The sequence below is a fragment of the Pristiophorus japonicus genome, chromosome 10 (genome assembly GCF_044704955.1).
Source record: "Pristiophorus japonicus isolate sPriJap1 chromosome 10, sPriJap1.hap1, whole genome shotgun sequence".
NCBI classification, from domain to species: Eukaryota; Metazoa; Chordata; class Chondrichthyes; family Pristiophoridae; genus Pristiophorus; species Pristiophorus japonicus.
The window spans coordinates 13,945,514-13,960,746 of NC_091986.1; positions in this window are offsets into that span (position 1 = coordinate 13,945,514).

The window sequence follows — 15,233 nt, forward strand, 5'->3', positions numbered from 1 at the left end:
CCAACAACACGCCAGCCCAGCTAGGGCAACACACCAGAACAGACATTTATACCGAGGCGGTCTGCCAGGGAAAGAAAGGCTCCCAACCGCCTCACCTCGTAAATAGTTTTCACTTTGACTTTGGGGGGGAGTGATGTGGTGTATCTGTAAAGCATGCACTCCCATGTTCTGCCACCAGGGAGTGCATCTCCTGAAGTCCCAAGGGATCCCAGCATCCCTTGGGAGCACTGTATATAAGCCGGCCCCTAAGGCCTATTCCTCACTCTGGAGTGTCTTAATAAAGACTGAGGTCACTGTTACTTTAATCTCCCTGTGTGCAGCCTCATCTGTGTTAGGAACACAATACCAGTGGCAAGGGTTAACCAGGACAACTGGATACCTACTCTGCTGCACGGACCTAGTACGCACACATATCGCAGTGTGGGCTGGCCCGTGATGTCCTCAGGCCCTCGCGTCTTCTGGACCTCGTACTCACGCCGCTCCTAGGCCCCAATCACATTCCTCTATGAACTCTTGCCACTCCTCCCCCCCGCACCCCCCCCGACATCACGGGTCCTGCTTTATCTGCACACGATCCAATCAGCGACCTTAGTCTTGGTGATGCCCAATCCAGTCGCGTACTCACAGCCATCACCCTCCTTCAGCAGTACATGCCGCTCCCTGCAGTGGCATGCCACCACACATTGCTTCCTCTAATGGCCCAGGCCTGCTGATGATCTTGTTAACACCTAAGATAGGAACAGGACGATGCAGTAGGGGGGAAAATGTTGGAATCAATGATTAAAGATGTAATAGCAGCACATTTGGAAAGCAGTGACAGGATCAGTCCAAGCCAGCCTGGATTTATGAAAGGAAAATGATGCTTGACAAATCTTCTCGAATTTTTTGAGGATGTAACCAAAAGGGTGGACAAGGGAGAACCAGTGGATGTGGTGTATTTCGACTTTCAAAAGGCTTTTGACAAGGTCCCACAAAAGAGATTAGTGTGCAAAATTAAGGCACATGGTATTGGGGGTAATGTATTGACGTGGATAGAGAACTGGTTGGCAGACAGGAAGCAGAGAGTCAGGATAAACGGGTCCTTTTCAGAATGGCAGGCAGTGACTAGTCGGGTACCACAAGGTTCAGTGCTGGGACCCCAGCTATTTACAATATACATTAATGATATGGACAAAGGAATTGAGTGTAATATCTCCAAGTTTGCATATGACATTAAGCTGGGTGATAGTGTGAGCTGTGAGGAGGATGCTCAGAGGCTGCAGGGTGACTTGGACAGGTTAGGTGAGTGGGCAAATGCATGGCACATGCAGTATAATGTAGATAAATGTGAGGCAAAAACAGGAAGGCAGAATATTATCTGAATGGTGACAGATTAGGAAAAGGGGAGGTGCAACGTGACCTGGGTGTCATGGTACATCAGTCATTGAAAGTTGGCATGCTGATACAGTAGGTGATGAAGAAGGCAAATGGCATGTTGGCCTTAATAGCAAGAGGATTTTAGTATTGAAGCAGGGAGGTCTTACTGCAGTTGTACAGGGCCTTAGTGAGGCCACACCTTGAATATTGTGTACAGTTTTGGTCTCCTAATCTGAGGAAGGACATTCTTGCTATTGAGGGAGTGCAGCGAAGGTTCACCAGACTGTTTCCCAGGATGGCAGGTCTGACAAATGAAGAAAGACTGAATCGACTAGGCTTATATTCATTGGAATTTAGAAGAATGAGAGGGGATCTCATAGAAACATATAAAATTCTGACGGGATTGGACAGGTTAGATCCAGGAAGAATGTTCCCGATGTTGGGGAATTCCAGAACCAGGGGTCACAGTCTAAGGATAAGGGGTAAGCCATTTAGGACCGACATGAGGAGAAAAGTCTTCACCCAGAGAGTGGTGAACCTGTGGAATTCTCTACCACAGCGAGTTGTTGAGGCCAGTTCGCTAGATATATTCAAAAGGGAGTTAGATGTGGCCCTTATGGCTAAAGGGATCAAGGGGTATGGCGAGAGAGCAGAAATGGGATACTTAAGTTGCATGATTAACCATGATCATATTGAATGGTGTTGCAGGCTCGAAGGGCCTAATGGCCTGCTCCTGCAGCTATTTTCTATGTTTCTATGTTTCTATGCCATTCAGCCCCTCGAACATGTTCCACCATTTAGTTAAATCATGCCTGTCTGTATCTTAATTCCATCCAACTGCCTTTGTTCCATATCCCTTAATACCCTTACTTAACAAAAAATTATCAATCTCAGTTTGACATTACCAATTAATTTTTAGGGGGAGAGTTCCAGATTTTCACAATGCTCTGTGTGAAGAGGTGCTTCCTGACATCACCTCTAATTTTAAAGTTATGCCCCTTGTTCTGGACTCTTCGACCAGAAGAAATAATACTTCTCGTTCTACATTCCTACAAGATATTTCTACATTCAAATTGCACTGTATGGGCCCAAATTTCGCCAACTCCTTTTTTCGGTGTACTCTCCCGAGATGCGCTGACTTTACGCGCTGGAAACAGCGCCGAAAAACTTACTCACAATTCTGGCCACTCTGCTGTGTGTCCCGGGTCCTGGTGCGGTGCTCCTCGTGGAGAGGGGGGCGGAGCTACAACCTTGCGCCGAAAACAGTGCCATCAGCTGCGCGGGTGCGCAGTAGAGCGGTCGTGCATCCGCAGTCGTTCTGTCCCATGATTGTGATGATGATTCCTGCAGAATGCGTCCAACCCTTATCCCAGGCTGAATGGCCTGCCGCACAGGCCGGCCGCTGAGGGCTGCAATAAACAGGTTGGTGCGACTGAGTTTTGATTGGGGCGAGAGAGGCCGGAGAGGTTGGTCATCTTTGGCTGCAGGCTAGTGGTTTGGACTGAGGATAGCTTGTCGTGTAATGATGTTGCTTGCCATGCTGGGCTGGTTTTGTGTTCATTTGTTTGGGTGGCGGTCTTGTCATGTTAAAGAAGCACATATACAGCGACAGCCATGTGCTTAACCTACATCCCATGCTGTGTATCAATAAATAACCAGCAACATGCAGTTAGGTTGTATTACAAATAATTTATGTGTGAAATTCTTTGAAGATGTCAGTGGGCAAAAAAGGAAAAAGGGAAAATGGGCAAAAAGGGAAAAAATTCCCACCCGAAAAGGGTTGAAAATTGTTGGGGCGGCAGCCACATTCTCCCTTTCCCTATCCCAGGCTGAAGGGACTCCCGCACGGACAGCCATGCTGAGTTTAGTTGAAGGTAGGATTTACTTCAGCTCTTTATTTGTTAATTTAATTATTTACTTCAGTTCTTTAGTTTTTATTGAACAGTTATTACGGCGTGTGCTTTGTTTGGTGCTTGGCCGTGCTTGAAACCTTGTTTAGGTGCAGGGTTCCTTCTATTTTTTTATTTTTTATTTATTGATTGCTTATTACTTTGGTCTTGGTGTTTTAGGTGCAGGGTTGCATCTATGTCATTTGTTAATTAATTGCTTATTACTTTTTGTGCTTTCTGTGCGGACAAAAGTGGACCCATACGCTGCCCTAAGGTGGTTTAATACAACTTTTTTCTGGCCAAATTGGCATAAATGGTGTAAGTGGCTAGGAACGCCCCCTTTTGAAAAAAAAACTGACAAAAAAACGAACTAACTCACTTACACTGGCGCAAATTAAATGGCCATAGTTGCAACTAAAAACATACACCAAAAAACGGTGCAACTCATGGGGAAATTTGGGCCCTATATCTTTATCTACCCACTGGAAATGAAATAAATATTAATTATCTTAAAAGTATGTAAACTTGGGTGCAATATATTGAATGGATTTTACACAGCACAATAAATCCTGTAGAAACTGAATATAAGCAATTTCAACTGGTTTGTGGAACGTACACATTGGATATATTAATAACTTTATCAATATTAGCGTACCAGTACACGTATGACTGCGTAATTCAGAGCAACGCAAGGAAGCGTTTAAAAGCCAACAAAGAATGACTAAAAAAATGATTGAGAAAGGGAAGATAGAGTATGAAAGTAAACTAGCACGAAATATAAAAACAGATAGCAAGAGTTTCTATAGGTATATAAAAAGGAAAAGAGTGGCTAAAGTAAATGTTGGTCACTTAGAGGACGAGACCGGGGAATTAATATTGGGGAACATGGAGATGACAGAAATTCTGAACAAATATTTTGTATCAATTTTTACGGTACAGGACACTAACAATATTCAAACAGTGGATAGACAAGGGGCTATGGGCGGGGGGGGGAGGGGAGGAACTTAACACAATCACAATCACTAAGGAGGTGGTACTCAGTAAGATAATGGGACTAAAGGCGGATAAATCCCCTGGACCTGATGGCTTGCATCCTCGGGTAACGGCAGGAATAGTGGATGCATTGGTTGTAATTTACCAAAATTCCCTGGATTCTGGGGAGGTCCCAGCAGATTGGAAAACTGCAAATGTAACGCCCCTATTTAAAAAAGGAGGCAGACAAAAAGCAGGAAACTATAGACCAGTTAGCCTAACATCTGTGGTTGGGAAGATGTTGGAGTCCATTATTAAAGAAGCAGGAGCAGGACATTTGGAAAAGCAAAATTTGGTCAGACAGAGTTAGCATGGATTTATGAAGGGGAAGTCATGTTTGACAAATTTGCCAGAATTCTTTGAGGATGTAACAAACAGGGTGGATAAAGGGGACACAGTGCATGTGGTGTATTTGGACTTCCAGAAGGCATTTGACAAGGTGCCACATAAAAGGTTACTGCACAAGATAAAAGTTCACGGGGTTAGGGTAATATATTAGCATGGATAGAGGATTGGCTAATGAACAGAAAACAGAGAGTCGGGATAAATGGTTCATTCTTGGGTTGGCAATCAGTAACCAGTGGGGTGCCGCAGGGATCAGTGCTGGGACACCAACTATTTACTATCTATATTAACGACTTGGAGGAAGGGACCGAGTGTAACATAGCCAAGTTTGCCAATGATACAAAGATGGGAGGAAAAGCAATGTGTGAGGAGAACACAAAAAATCTGCAAAATGACATAGACAGGCTAAGTGAGTGGCCAAAAATTTGACAGATGGAGTATAATGTTGGAAAGTGTGAGGTCATGCACTTTGGCAAAAAAAAATCAAAGAGCAAGTTATTATTTAAATGGAGAAAGATTGCAGAGTGCTGCTGTACAGCGGACCTGGGGGTACTTGTGCATGAAACACAAAAGGTTAGTATGCAGGTACAGCAAGTGATCAGGAAGGCCAATGGAATCTTGGCCTTTATTGCAAAGAGGATGGAGTATAACAGCAGGGAAGTCTTGCTGCAGTTGTGCAAGGTATTGGTGAATTTTAATTGTAAATCTGCTTTTGAGGCAGTAGTGGAAGTTATTTTTGGCCACATGTCATGCAGATTCAGTAAATTAATGATCATAATCTTGAAATAATACCAGAATATGGTGTAATTATACAACAGATACTTCAGCATTTGAAATTATTTCCAGCCTTTGGAGCTTACTGCACATTTTTTTAATCTGCATTTTAAGCTTGAAAGTAACCAGCAAAAATAAACCACAGTATTTTTAAATCCTGTGTATGCACTCTTTATACCACTACAACTTGGCAGAGTTCTTGACTGACTTACAATCTTACGAAAGAGTTTTATTAGGAGTCTCGCTTCCTCGAACAAGTGGACAAATTCAGTGATGCTGTGAGCTCAGAGTCGAGCATCACTTGACACGATTCCTAATTGGAGATGAAACTGCACCACTAAAACTGATTCTTTCACATCTGCTGCCATCTAACAAGGCTCTGCTCGGAGAGTGCACTATATATTGTCCAAAGCAATATTTTTTGAATACAATTTCAGCAATTATATTACACATTCAGCATTCCTGACTAAAAACCCCCCAAAAGCACTGCATGGGATAAAAAAACTGTGGTCATGGTCGAAGCCAAAATGATAGAAAACACAATGTGCTGGCAGAAAACAGTCTATGGGGCAATAGCAGAATGATACTGTTCCTGACCGCACTTTTTCATGCCTGGAAATATGGTCGTTCTGTTACATGAGCTGGCTTCAAGATAGAAAGTAGAGAGTAGGGGTAAAGGGTAGCTATTCAGAGTGGCAGAAGGTGGGTAGTGGTATTCCACAAGGATCTGTGCTGGGATAAGTGTTGCTCACAATTTATATTAATGATTTGAATCAAAAACACAATTTCTAAATTTGAGGATTGGGTGCTGGGGGTGAATAGTCAATAATGAGGAGGACCACAACAAATTATAAGAAGCTATTAATAAACTTGCAGAATGGGTTTATAATTGGCAAATGAATTTCAACACAGATAAATGGGAGGTGGTATATTAACATAAGAAAAGTAAGATCACATATTACTCCTAAAATAGGGTCTAAATGGGGTAGAGGATCAAAGGAATGTGAGAATACAAATACATAACTTGTGTTGCTACTTTTAGTGATTTAACAAGGCCATAAAAAGCAGACCAAGCACTGGAGTGTATTTCTGGAGGTTAGAATTGCTAAGTAGGGAAGCTATGCTAAATTTGTATCGAGCCTTGGTTAGACCACACATGGATTATTGTGTACACTGCTGCTTGTCTTATTTAGGAACAAGATATAGAGGCACTGGAGAGGTTTCAAAAAAGATTTACAATGATGATACCAGAAATACAAGCTTATACCGATCTGGAAAGGATCAACAGACTGGGTCTATTCAATCTGAGAGGTGGTCTAATAGAGGTCTTTAAAATTATGAAAGATTTTGATAGAGTAGACAGTGGGAGAGTATTTCCACTTGTGAGGAAGACCAAAACTAGAGGCCATCAATATCAGATAGTCACCCAAGAAATTAAATAGGGAATTCAGACGAAACTTACCCAGAGCGTGGTGAGAATGTGGAACTTACTACCACAGGGCATGGTTGAAGCAGATAGTATAGATATATTTAAGAGGAGGCTAGATAAGCATATGAGGGATAAGGGAATCGAAGATTATGCTAATAGAGTTAAATGAGGAAAGACAGGAGGAGGTTCGAGAGGAGCATGAACACCAGTATGGACTGGTTGAGCCGAATGACCTGTTTCTGTGCTGTATATTCTATGTAATTCTATATTGATGAGTGACCTGCTAACACTTCCTACCTATGTGACACCACATTTTGCTCAGGCCTACCTTGGTAGGCTCAGAGGTCAGTACACCTGATTTGCAGCATGCCTGTTTTTACAGTCATTAAAATAAATCACTGGAACATTATGAGCATCACAAATCACCCATGTTGATCTCCATGGCTCATTCCCTGACCTAAGTACTGGTCAAACAAGAATCTGGGATAAAAACTTTGCCTTGCCAACTTAATCCTCATAAGTAAATACTTGAACAAGGAGTGCAAATACATGTCAGCTGTGATGGAAACAAACCAAGATCACTTTCTGAAAATGGTGAAATTAAAATGTGGTCTAACTTGTTCTAGTGCAAAAGTTGATCTGTGAGCCTTTAGCAACAACTTTGGTATGGCTCCTTTGTACTCTCGTGGTCTCTTCAAATAATATGTTGTAACAAGTCGAGGCTGGGTGCAGTGCACTGCACTGAATATGAACCATTTTACAGCTGCTAAAATTCAGATGGAACTGGAGCTGGTTATAACAAAGTTAGCAGTTATTTTGCACAATAGTGCACCCAATATTCAATCCATCAATGAATATTCAGACCAACAGAGAGGGGCATCAGGGGCAGTTCTGGAATTTGGTAAATAAACAGCCAGAAACAAGCACCCTCTCATCACCAATACAGAAGCAAAACACTGCGGAGGCTGGAATCTGAAATAAAAACAGAAAATGCTGAAAATCTCAACGGGTCAGGCAGCACCTGTGGGGAGAAACAGAGTTAACCTTTTAGGCCGATGACCCTTCATCAGTTTGGCAAAAGTTCAAAACAAATGATGAGTCTAGATGGTGTATGAATGGCAGAATAATTACCAGCTGCCATGGGAAAAAAAAAAGTTTGAGGGGGTGGGGGCGGGGCATTTGGTGTATTTAGTACACTGTATTCGCTGTTCACGATGTGGTCTCCTCCAAATTGGGGAGACCAAATGCAGATTGGGTGAGCACTTTGCGGAACACCTCCGTTCAATCCGTAAGAGTTACCCCGAGCTTCTGGTCGCCTGTCACTTTAATTCCCCGCTCCACTCCCACTCTGACCTCTCCGTCCTTGGACTCCGACACTGTTCCAATGAAGCTCAATGCAAGCCCAAGGAACAGCACCTTATCTTTCGCTGACGCACTTTGCAGCCTTCTGGACTCAAATATGAGTTCAACAATTTCAGACCATACCCTCTGCCCATATTTTGTTTGCTTTTCTCGCTTTTTTTAAACCAACAACCTTCCCTCCTCGCCCCCCTTTTTATTTTTATTTTTTTCACTGTTTCCCAAGGCAGTTGATAATTATTCCACCATTCACACCCCATCTAGACTCACCGTTTGTTTCCTAACTTGTGCCATTACCATCTAAATTTGGCCCACCATCCCTTTTGTCTCTCAAATCTCTCCTGCCTTCCATCCTATCACAGACCTTCCCTTTTGCTCTCTCCTCCTCTGCCCCTTTCAGGCCCCTGCACCTCCTTACGAATCTGTTACATTTTGAACTTTTGCCAGCTCTGACGAAGGGTCATCGACCTGAAATGTTAACGCTGTTTCTTTCCACAGATGCTGCCAAACCCGCTGAGATTTCCAGCATTCTCTGTTTTGAACCTGCTCATCAGCCTCAGGCTGTGCCTGTGGTACTCAAATATCTCAAAATGGAAATTACACTTTGAAAGATAAAGGCAGCTTTAGGATTATCATACTATTGGCATACCACATATTCAGACATGGGTTTAACGCAATGTTAAGTGATTAACGTTCGTGAATTAAAACACCAATTCAGCCCTAGTAAGCAGATGTTAACTTCAGCTGGTTTATAATAACTGGATATAAAGCTACCAGTGTTATAGCAAAGACACTCTTTTGCCAGTAATGCACCAATAACTTGCTAATATATAGTACTTTTAAAGTAGTAAAATGTCCCAAGGTGCTTTACAGGAGCATAATGAGGCAAAAATGGAAGACCAATATCACCGTATTCCAACATTCACAAAATATCTTTATTTGCTATTATTGCAGCCATTATTCAATTTGAGAAGCAACCCAAGGGATCCACTTTATAGTTCAATTTGAAGCTCTCTATCCACAGAACTGTATCTGTTGATGCATCTACTATTTGCCTTATTTGAGGAAGAAAATTATGGAGAAGCTCATATTCACATGAATAACTAACAGACCAAGGCTCAATTATGTCCTGCAGACAACCACCTGCAAACCAACATGTTTTTCCGCCCCGGAGCGCCGGCAATGGCGGGGGTGAGGTATTCTAGGCAGGTGGTCAGCCTCCAGCGCCCCGCGGCGATCCTCGGGTCCGGTTTAGCGGTGACAATGGCGGGGGTGGGGTGTTCTGGGCGGGCGGTCAGCCTCCAGTGCCCCGCGGCGATCCTCGGGTCCGGTTTAGCGGTGACAATGGCGGGGGTGAGGTATTCTAGGCAGGTGGTCAGCCTCCAGCGCCCCGCGGCGATCCTCGGGTCTGGTTTAGCGGCAGCGCTGAGCAGCACCGCGTGGAAGAGCTGCACCCGGTGTGCAACTCCCCTGGTTGTGACACCTGCGCGAGGTTGGACTGTTGCCCAACCCGTCCGTCCCAAAGCACGCCCCGCACTGACCATCTGGGAAATCAGGGCGGTCTAACCATCCCGACAGCGGAGAGATAGATAATGGACTCATAAAGTAATTGTGATTGTTTTTTCTTTTAATTTTGTTTGTGTTGTGTTATGATGGCATGGGAAATATTTTGGGAAAGTTTTTGTGGTTTCCTTTTTAAAGTTCTTTTTCCCCCCCAGGCGTCTCTCAGAATGCTTCCGTCCCAGCTCTTTAGCTCAGTCAATGAAAGTTGGCATGCAGGTACAGCAGGCGGTGAAGGCGGCAAATGGCATGTTGGCCTTCATAGCAAGAGGATTCGAGTATAGGAGCAGGGAAGTTTTACTGCAGTTGTACAGGTCCGTGGTGAGGCCACATCTTGAATATTGTGTTCAGTTTTGTTCTCCTAATCTGAGGAAGAACATTCTTGCTATTGAGGGAGTGCAGCGAAGGTTCACCAGACTGATTCCCGGGATGGCAGGACTGACATATGAAGAAAGACTGGATCGACTAGGCTTACATTCACTGGAATTTAAAAGAATGAGAGGGGATCTCATAGAAACATATAACACTCTGACGGGATTGGACTGGTTAGATGCAGGAAGAATGTTCCCGATGTTGAGGATGTCCAGAACCAGGGGCACAGTCTAAGGATAAGGGGTAAGCCATTTAGGACCGAGGTGAGGAGAAACTTCTTCACTTAGAGAGTTGTGAGCACATTGAATTATCTACCACAGAAATTTGTTGAGGCCCGTTCGTTAGATATATTCAAAAATAAGTTAGATGTGGCCCTTACGGCTAAAGGGATCAAAGGGTATGGAGTGTAGTGTAACAACATTTTCAGATGACACAAAGATTAGTGGGAAAGCGGGTTGTGTAGAGGACACAGAGAGGCTGCAAAGAGATTTAGATAGGTTAAGCGAATGGGCTAAGGTTTGGCAGATGGAATACAATGTCGAAAAATGTGAGGTCATCCACCTTGGAAGAAAAAACAGTAAAAAGGATTCTTATTTGAATGGGGAGAAATTACAACATGCTGCGGTGCAGAGGGACCTGGGGGTCCTTGTGCATGAATCCCAAAAGTTAGTTTGCAGGTGCAGCAGGTAATCAGGAAGGCGAATGGAATGTTGGCCTTCATTGCGAGAGGGATGGAGTACAAAAGCAGGGACATCCTGATGCAACTGTACAGGGTATTAGTGAGGCCGCACCTGGAGTACTGCGTGCAGTTTTGGTCTCCTTACTTAAGGATATACTAGCTTTGGAGGGGGTACAGAGACGATTCACTAGGCTGATTCCGGAGATGAGGGTGTTACCTTGTGATGATAGATTGAGTAGACTGGGTCTTTACTCGTTGGAGTTCAGAAGGATGAGAGGTGATCTTATAGAAACATTTAAAATAATGAAATGGATAGACAAGATAGAGGCAGAGAGTTTGTTTCCACTTCTCGGCATTTAGTTTGCTCCAGTTCTAGTGAGTTAGACCAGTTTCATTTTAGAACAAATGTTTTTTTTTCAAAAGGGGACGTGTTCAGCTAGGAGGGAGGCCCGAGTCCGATCTTCGCCGCCCCAATGAGTCCATTCGGCCAGGGCTAGGGGCGGCATGCTTCGGGCCCCTCCCATGCAGCCTCGGGGCCTGGAGCTACTGCACATGCGCGCACACTCTAGCGCGCATGTGCAGAGGTCCCGCCACTGTTTTCAGCACCGGGACCTGGCTCCGCCCCCGACCCCTTGTGCTGCGCCACGCCGAGCACGAAGACGTCCTGAGGAGACCGGAGAATCACAAGGTAAGTTTTCGGCGCCCTTTTTCTTCCAGAAAGTCGGCGCACCTTATCGAGATGCATCGTTTTTCCAGAGGCCGGAAACTTGGGCCCTATGTTTCCCACCCTAATGCCCTAGAGGTGTACAATGCCTCCCTTAGTGCTGCGCCCCCTGACGCAGGGATCAGATGCCCAAACTTACCTACTGAGGTGCAAACTGTTCCCGGGCACTAACTTTACCACTCCGCCCTCATTATCGCCCCAAAAACATCAAAGCTGAAAATTCAGCCCTGCTTCTTTCGCTATAGTAATACAAGTTTCAACCTGTTAATCCTTCTGGTAAAGTTGCAGTCAACAGGATGTCACACAAAGGCATTAAACCTTCATCCACTAATATTGCTAACAGAACTTTGCAGGCCTAAATACCCACTGAATAACTTGGCCAGCTGGCACACACTGCACAATCCTCAAGGAAATGAGGCGGGATAAGGATGAGATTCTATGAAATAATTTTCAGAACACTGTAAATACATGGCCTGTACCTAAAGAATTGAAGTATACTGAATCTTATCCTGTTATATTCAATTAAGCTGGAAAAACCCACTCGGGAGTGTTGTGGGGGAGGGGTATAGATATTACTGATGAAGGTTTCTCATGGGTAATGCAGAGAACTTGAGGAAAATGGAGGAGGTCAGAGATCAAGGTAGAGTCTAACAGTAGTGAGCAGTGGTTCCCCAGATGTCAGCCACTAGCTTAGATATCAGGAGACCCTACTTTAAACAGTGGAGTCAATGGCATCATTTGTGCTACTATCCCAAATGGGTTTTAAACAGCCTCGAACGATTGCAGTACCAGGAAGGTCTGCATCCACCACCCCTCCCCACCACCCCGCTACACATAGAGAGGTCAGCAAGTTAGTCAGTTTCTCCAATACAGTCCAAAAGGCCGAAATTGACCCCGTCCACAAGCTCCAGTATCGCCTCGAAGAGATGGGAATGGAGCGGAGAGGACTTGCTGACCGGGGCAACCCATCTGAAATTGCCCCCGGGTCAGAAGCGGTAGGAGCGGTTTATCACACCGCCTGATTTCCCACTGCATCAGGCATGCGCCGACCCCTTACCGACTGGTGGCGACCTGCTTTCCACCCCCCGTGGGAAATTGCCCCATGCGGGATGCTGTGTGTGTCTGTGCGGCGCTGATAACATGCCGGGATGCGCCCCGCAAAACGCCACGACATCCACCCCCAGCAGGATAACAAAGTTCCAAGTCCTGAATTTCTCCGGATTCTCCACCCCATGGACTGGGGCAGAGTAAAACTTTTTAAGGAAGGGTAGGTATGCCCCGTTTGGGGTGGGGCTCAATTTCGGCCTCTCCCTGCCTTGGCGGGTTGTGCGCAGAGCTGTTTCCGAGAGCTTCGGGGCAAGGTCTCTCAGGGCATGCAGGGTTTTACTGGGGCCGTCAGATGCTCCTTCCTGGTGCTCAGTGGTAGCACACATCCAGGAACCAGCACCAGTGCCGGGGATTCAAGCTGTTCCCCTCACCCCTGACAGAACATGTGAGCCTCCAGTCAGTCCTCTTGGGTACCAGCTACTGCAGGCAACAAGAGGCAGGACCAAGCTGCCCATGCATCCAGGGTAGCTCGACTCCCTGCTCTCTTTAGGAGTCAGAAGCCACCTCATGCTATAACAGCACAGTAAGCACCTCTGACAACACTGGCCCTTAGTTATCCTTGCCACTGGACCAAGACCTAGCTCTGTCATGCCCCGTGTGGTGGGTGGGGTGCAACGGCCGCCACACATTAAAAAAACCCACGCACAGACACCTTCCACCCTTCAACATGTAGTTCGGGATCCAGAATATTAGGTCCTTCATTGAAACAACTATGAATCCATCCCTTTTCGGTGTGGAAGCAAGTCATCTTCGCTTCGAGGGACCGTCTATGATGATGATTAGTTAGCACCGAGTCAGAGCAAGAGAACAGGTTTAGGCACAGCACAGAGAGAGACTCTACGATGAAGCATAGTAAGCATATAGAATACGTCATGTAAAATAAATAGCTGTCCATTAATAAGTAAAGTGGATACAAAGTGCAATGTTTGAACTGATGACTGTTCATTCTTTTGATGTTGTGTTGTATAGTTATGGGAGCCTTTCAGTTGGAAATGAGTGATAAAGAGAAATAAGCAGGACTGGTTGGGCAAGATTTTTCCATGAAAGGGCGAGGTATTGGGTTGAGTAATGTGTTGGGATGAGTGTAAAGGCGGCAAGAGAAGGATAGTTATTTACTCATTGACTGGAGAATTCATTTAACAGTTGCTGGCAAATTTGCCTGACTCCAGCTTTCAAAGTTGTCCTTCAGTGGTTGCTCTGATGGATGCTGTATTCTGCTCCTGGCTGCTGTCATCTTCAGAGATTTTCACTTCTGCAGACCAGAAATTATGCAGCACTCAATATGGTGCATCAATACAATACATCCTGCCAGGTTTGTGCTGCAAAGCTTCTGCTGATTGATGGATACAGTGAGAGCGCCACTTTAGAAAGTCAATGGCCTGCGGCTTAATGATAGGAGACCTTGCGTGGGTGGGCTTCACCTTCTTTTTCTTTACAGCTACGGAGAGGATATAGACAGCAGTCATACGCCGTGGTAGCAGAGTATTACCCTTGTCCCAAGGTGCCAGGTGGACCCTTCTCCTTCCTGGAAAAGAGTAGGGAGGCTGGAATACTTTGGGATTAAGGTGTTATTGCAGCTTCCAATGACTTAGCGGGTATATCCGATATCGTCTGCCATTGATCACATGCAACTGGCAATTTTAAATCTTCGGGGTATTCTGAAGTGGAGTCCATATTGTTACATGAGGGCTAGTGCTATCTACAATCGCTCGAGTTTGGAATTTGGAACGCAAGGCTGGAGCTGTGAGCAAATCAAAAAAAGCTAGTCACTGCAGCAGCAGAATCAACAACACGGAGGTCGGGACCGGCGAGGAGCGGAGGTCGGGACCGGCGAGGAGCAGAGGTCGGGACCGGCGAGGAGCGGAGGTCGGGACCGGCGAGGAGCGGAGAGAGGGACCGGCGAGGAGCGGAGGTCGGGACCGGCGAGGAGCAGAGGTCGGGACCGGCGAGGAGCGGAGAGAGGGACCGGCGAGGAGCGGAGGTCGGGACCGGCGAGGAGCGGAGAGAGGGACCGGCGAGGAGCGGAGGTCGGGACCGGCGAGGAGCAGAGGTCGGGACCGGCGAGGAGCGGAGGTCGGGACCGGCGAGGAGCGGAGAGAGGGACCGGCGAGGAGCGGAGGTCGGGACCGGCGAGGAGCAGAGGTCGGGACCGGCGAGGAGCGGAGAGAGGGACCGGCGAGGAGCGGAGGTCGGGACCGGCGAGGAGCGGAGAGAGGGACCGGCGAGGAGCGGAGGTCGGGACCGGCGAGGAGCAGAGGTCGGGACCGGCGAGGAGCGGAGAGAGGGACCGGCGAGGAGCGGAGAGAGGGACCGGCGAGGAGCGGAGGTCGGGACCGGCGAGGAGCAGAGGTCGGGACCGGCGAGGAGCGGAGAGAGGGACCGGCGAGGAGCGGAGAGAGGGACCGGCGAGGAGCGGAGAGAGGGACCGGCGAGGAGCGGAGGTCGGGATCGGCGAGGAGCGGAGAGAGGGACCGGCGAGGAGCGGAGAGAGGGACCGGCGAGGAGCGGAGGGAGGGACCGGCGAGGAGCGGAGGTCGGGATCGGCGAGGAGCGGAGAGAGGGACCGGCGAGGATCGGAGGTCGGGATCGGCGAGGAGCGGAGAGAGG